General features: G+C 40.8%; 1 non-coding gene across 1 annotated transcript; it reads right to left on the bottom strand.

Moving 5' to 3' along the window:
- Window positions 1–946: 946 nt before the first annotated feature.
- Trnae-uuc lies at window positions 947–1,017 on the bottom strand. Its single transcript has one exon. It is a non-coding gene; the product is annotated as a tRNA-Glu (tRNA).
- Window positions 1,018–6,696: the final 5,679 nt, after the last annotated feature.

Below are 6,696 nucleotides of genomic sequence, written 5' to 3' on the forward strand. Positions count from 1 at the left end.
GTGTGTGTGTGTGTGTGTGTGTGTGTGTGTGTGTGTGTGTTTGAACTGGTTTTCATTACTGTACAAACATAACCTAACCTAACCTAACCTAATCTTAAAACTATATTTTGCCTTTTGTTAGACCTCACTTGTACTTCGCAGTTCGATTCTGGTCACTGTATTACAGTATAGATATAGAATCCTTGGAGACGATGAATGGTGACGCAGTAGAGTGACATAGATGTTTATCAGAAGTATCTAGCCTTACGGGAGGGGAGGAGGGGAGGGAGGGAGGGAGGGAGGAGGGGGATATGGTATGAGGGGAGGGTATGAGATATTTGTCTCAGCAGTAAACTGGTTCAGGCACACACACACACACACACACACACACACACAGACAGACACACACACACACACACACACACACACAAACACACACCATTGTAAACATTATCAACAACTTGTACTCAACCAGTGTATTCACTCCCAGTTAATCTTACCTTTTGTACAGTCACTTTGTTGAACTGGCCTGTAGTATGACCTTCTCCTCACCGAGTTATTATATTTGTATCACTTATATTACTTGTATATTATTGGTCAATCAAGTGACCCATTCACCAAATATGTAACTGTATATTGTCTTCTGGCTGTCATGTTCTTCAATAAACCTTTAATTATTATTATTATTATTATATATTATTCACACAAACACACACATACACAGAGGTCAGCGTTAGGGTCACTGCTGGTTGACCTGACATGTCATTAGGGGGACAGTGTGTTTGTGGAGGTAGATAATTATTGTTGCCATTTTAAGACCTATAAGTTAATCCTTCAGTCTTTTTTCATGACTGTTTCTCAGCACCTCAGTGACCTCCATAATATACGTGGATAAGATAAACGCGGAGAAGAGGTTCCGAACCCGGGTCCACACGATGGTCAGACTCACCATTACACCACAAAATCCTTCCCATGCCGGGAATCGAACCCGACCTCCTGGGTGAAAGCCAGGTATCCTAGCCACTAGACCACATGGGACTTGTCGAGAAAGTGCCTTATAATACTGAAGAATGTGTGTACGTGTAACAGTACTGTGTTTTATTGTGACTGTGTGTATGAATCTGTATGTGTGTGTATATATCTGTTGTGAGTATGTAGTATGTACGTTACAGGTATGTATGTATGTTATCAATAGCTCCACAAATAGTAACGAGAAGGAATACCACACACCAAACACTGTATACCGCATCACAAAGTATTAAAACAACAGTAGAAATTTCACACTATCTTCCCCAGTCATGGTGACGGACAGGCCCACTCACCTACCCATCTACCTCCCCCGCCCCCCCACTACCCACCCTACCCACCCTACCCCTCCTACCTCCCTACCCCACCCCCAACTCCCACCTCTCAACCTAACACACCTACACCACCCACCTAGCTGCGTCACCTGAAAAATACTTTCCCCAAAAAATATCCTCTAAGATTTAATTCATCAATTTATATTTATACTTCTACCGTATAATATTGAGATGATATATTTATTTGTTATTTACGGTAGTTATTGATGGTGATTGAGGAAAGATTTAGGTGAAGGTGGTTAAAATGGTAAAATAAATTAGGTTCGTGGTGGTGGTGGTGGTGATTTGTTTACATAATGGAGCGCTCTATGATGGTTATCAATACACACACAACACCAAACACTAGACTCTTGAGTTATAGAAATTAATATCTCTATTTGTTTACATTCTCTGTGAGGAAGTTGTTCAGTTTACATGAGGTGAGTGACGCGTCTGGTGGCCTATTAAGGTATGAAAAACTTGAGGGAAGCTGCCAGGGGTGTGTGTGTGTGTGTGTGTGTGTGTGTGTGTGTGTGTGTGTGTGTGTGTGTGTGAGTGTGTGTGTGTGTGTGTGTGTGTGTGTGTGTGTGTGTGTGTGTGTTGGTGTGTGTGTGTGTGTGTGTCCAAAGTTGGCAGTGTGTGTGTGTGTGTGTGTCCAGTTGAGTGTGTGTGTGTGTCCAAAGTTGGCAGTGTGTGTGTGTGTGTGTGTGTGTGTGCCAAAGTTGGCAGTGTGTGTGTGTGTGTGTGTGTGTTCAAAGTTGGCAGTGTGTGTGTGTGTGTGTCCAAAGTTGGCAGTGTGTGTGTGTGTGTGTGTGTGAACAAAGAACTTAAGACTGGAGGAAACAGCAGCGGGTCTATACTGGTCAGTCCTGTTTACACCCAACCCCTATCGCTCATATATCCATCCAGCCTCTGTTTGAAGCTATCCAGCGTATTAGAGTTAATGATGATGTTTGGTAACTTGTTCCACTCATCCACTACTCTGTTTCCAAACCAATGTTTACCTATCTCGCGCCTAAATCTTAAATTTGTCTAATTTAAAACCATTGTTACGAGTTCGCTCCTGGTTGATAGTTTGATTACCTTTGTAATGTCCCCTTTGTTTAGCCCTGACTTCCATTTATACACCTCTATCATATCGCCCTCACTCTACGTCTCTCGAGGGAGTGCAAATTAAGATGCTTTAACCTGTCTCTGTACTCAGTTCCTAATGCCCGGGATTAGTCTTGTCATTCTGAATTTCTTTCTGGGATTCTATATCCATTCTGTAGTACGGTGACCAGAACTGAACTGCGGAATACAAGGGAGGTCTAACAAGGCAAGATATAGTTTAGATGACCTCGCTAGTCTTGTAACTAACATCTTTTGTATGAACTCAAGTACTTTATTAGCCTTGTTTCGAGTAAAAATACATTGTTTACTTGGCTTAAGATTCCGACTTATCATTACTCCTAAATCTTTCCCACAGTCGATATCTATGTCATTTTCGTATATAATAAATAATAATGGTCCAAGTACTGAGCCTTGGGTTACCCATTAGTGACGTCACTCCAATCGGATTTAGCGCCGTTCATGCTCACTCGCTGTTTCCTGTCCTGTAACCACGCCTGAGTCCATTTTAGAATATCCTCCAATGCCACGAGCCTCCACTTTTGTATTAGTCTGGGGGACTCTGTCAGCTGCGAAAGTCGAGATATACCACATCATAATTGCGCCCCTCGTCCACTGATTCAACAGATGAAATGTTAATAGATTAGTTAGACATGAATGAAGCCATGTTAATCATTGATCAACTTGTGCTTCTCCAGGTGATTTGAGTAGAGTTTGAAATGATTGCTTCTAGTAATTTGCCGACAACTGATGTTAGACTCATTGGGCGGTAGTTAGAGGATAGTGATCTATCTCCCTTCTTGAAAATCGGTATAACATTCTCTATCCTCCAGGATTCTGGTACTACACCTGTTTTTAAGGACATGTTAAACAACTTTGCTAAGGGCATAAAGCTCTTCCTTACATTCCTTTAATACTCTGGCAAATCTCATCGGGACCAGGTGACTTATTAGGCTTTAGTTTGTCTATTTGCTTACTAACATCGTAACTAGTCACTACTATCTCGCTTAATTTGTTTTCTTCACTTTATCTATATCGCCTTTATTGATTCCTTTCACCCATAATTTCTATCATATCTCGCGCTCATCGTCGTTCTAGGAATAATAATAGTAATAATAATAATAGTAATAATAATAATAATAATAATAATAATAATAATAATAATAATAATAATAATAATAATAATAATAATAATAATAGTAATAATAATAATAATAATAATAATAATAATAATATAATAATAATAACAATAATAATAATAATAATATTAATATAATAATAATAATAATAATAATAATAATAATAATAATATAATAATAATAATAATATAATAATTAATAATAATATTAATAATATTAATATAATAATAATAATAATAATAATATATATGTAATATAATAATAATAATAACAATAATAATAATATAATAATAATATAATATATAATAATAATATAATAATATAATAATAATAACAATAATATATAAATAATAATAATAATAATAATAATAATAATAATAATAATAATAATAATAACAACAACAACAACAGCCTGGGAGAAAAGTTGTCTGTGCCAGATGTTAGGTCAGGTATTCACCCCATCCCAACACAAAGACTCATCATATTGATAACATTTACTGAATTGGTTTTCACTGGTATTATCTGGATGGTGGTGGAAGGTGGAGGTGGGGGTGGTGGTGGGGAGGTGGAGGTGGGGGGGTGGTGGGGGTGGGGGTGGGGGTGATGGGGTGGGGTGGTAATCTTTACAGCCTAATACCATCGACGTTTTTACACACACCATCAACGACGCTCTATCGGACACTCCTCACAGGTGGAAGTAGTGGATGACTGCACTGTGGGGGTTTCAGTGGACAACACTGCACCAGACTACTCATCGCTACAAGGCGCAGGCTACAGGTATGGACTACGGAGAACAAGGTTCCAACCACACCAAAAGTAATCATGCACAGCAATACCACTCCAGTGCAAGCCCAGCAGTCACAGTGGATCCTCTCCAGCTGGTGCAGTCTGCCAAACTCCTGGGTGTTACCATGCGTAGACCACAAACTGGCCTGGAAGGCCCATGTAAATAACACAGTCAAGGCAGCCGTACCGTCTCTACATGCTACGAAGACTCAGGTCACTTGGGGACACCCACGCCAGAGCTGGACCATCTACAACGCCTTTATTCTCCCCAAACTAACGGCGTCACCAGCCTGGTCGTCTCTCAACTCCACCCAACAACGTCAGCTAGAAGGTGAAAAGGGCCTGCAGAATCATGCTCGGCGCAGAATACTCCGGCACTAACGCTCTCTCCACCCTGATGCCATCCCTCAGTGACCTCCACCACCAAGCACTGGAAAGGTTTGGCAGTGGACTACTGCACCACCCTCGCCATCACCGCCATCCCGCCCACCTGGCAGGCTGCCACTACAACAAAAATTCAGCCCATAAGAGCCGCGCACCGATAGATATAAGAACAGCACCATCCCATCTATTGTTAAAATAATAAACAACTCTGATTTATGTACTATACAGCCCTGTAAATGTATTGACCACATATCATTATGTCTAAATCACATGTACTGTAAGTCTGTATATTTTCAGCCACCGGCTGCAACTCTATTAATAAGCCGTTTATTATTATTATTATTATTATTATTATTATTATTATTATTATTATTATTATTATTATTAATACACACACACACACACACACTACATAGGGTCATTGCACTGTAGAGTAATTGCAAATACAGCCACCCACAGCTACTCACAAGTACAGTACAGAGGACAACAAATACAGCCACCCCACTACAGCTACTCACAAGTACAGTACAGAGTACAACAAATACAGCCACCCCACTACAGCTACTCACAAGCACAGTACAGAGAGGACAACAAATCAGCCACCCCACTACAGCTACTCACAAGTACAGTACAGAGGACAACAAATACAGCCACCCCACTACAGCTACTCACAAGTACAGTACAGAGGACAACAAATACAGCCACCTACAGCTACTCACAGAGTACAGTACAGAGGACAATACAGCCACTACAGCTACAGAGTACAGTACAGAGCCCAACCACAGCCACCTGTACTCACAAGTACAGTACAGAGGACAACAAATACAGCCACCTCAGCTACTCACAAGTACAGTACAGAGGACAACAATACAGCCCACTACAGCTACTCACAAGTACAGTACAGAGGACAACAAATACAGCCACCCCACTACAGCTACTCACAAGTACAGTACAGAGGACAACAAATACAGCCACCCACTACAGCTACTCACAAGTACAGTACAGAGGACAACAACAAATACAGCCACCCCTACAGCTACTCACAAGTACAGTACAGAGTACAACAAATACAGCCACCCACTACAGCTACTCACAGAGTGAGTCAACAAATACAGCCACCCACTACAGCTACTCACAATTACAGTACATTATCTGCTTCTACTTGAAACACTTTATTTTTGAGGTGATTAAATATTCACTTGCTTGTGGGAGGCAGTTGCCGTGGATACAACTCTCACCGTGTTACTTAGGGGTCGATGGTTCGATCCCAAGGCGCCCCTCCCATAGTCCACCCAGGTGTTAATTAGGCACCTGACTGTACCATTGAGTGAAGGTGATCGGGTAATTAAGAAAACTTTTTACGATTCTATTTCTAATATGTGTGTAGTGTGTGTGTGGTGTGTGTGTGTGTGTGTGTGTGTGTGTATGCGCTGAATAGTAGGTGGGTATATATATATTGTGTCTATGTGTATGTTTTTGAATGATGGGCGTCTCTGTGTGTGTGTGTGTTATTCGCTGAATAGTGGGTGGGTGTGTATTCTGAATGATGGGCGTGTGTGTGTGTGTGTGTGTGTGTGACGTGCTAGTATGTATGCTGAATAGTGTATGTATGTATGTATGTATGTACCTTGAAACATCACCCTGAGACCATATTTGATAATGCGACGTAAACAAACTTTCATACCTGATTGGCCTACGTTGGTCACACCTAAAACCCACCTGTGATTGGTCAGCACCTCAATCGTTCCCAGGAGGTAAGATTATGATTGGCTACACCTGAATCAATAACCTTCATCAGGTGTTCGTGTTTCATAATATGTAACTAATGTCGTAGGTGATGAGGACAAGTTCTTGGTATGAAGCCTAATGTATACGTAGTAGGTAGAGTCTCAGTGTTAAGTGAAGGTATCTAGTTAAGGTAGAGTCTCAGTGTTAAGTGAAGGTATCTAGTGATCTCA

Source organism: Homarus americanus, unplaced genomic scaffold (genome assembly GCF_018991925.1).
Source record: "Homarus americanus isolate GMGI-L3 unplaced genomic scaffold, GMGI_Hamer_2.0 scaffold18056, whole genome shotgun sequence".
In the NCBI taxonomy this organism is placed as follows: Eukaryota; Metazoa; Arthropoda; class Malacostraca; order Decapoda; family Nephropidae; genus Homarus; species Homarus americanus.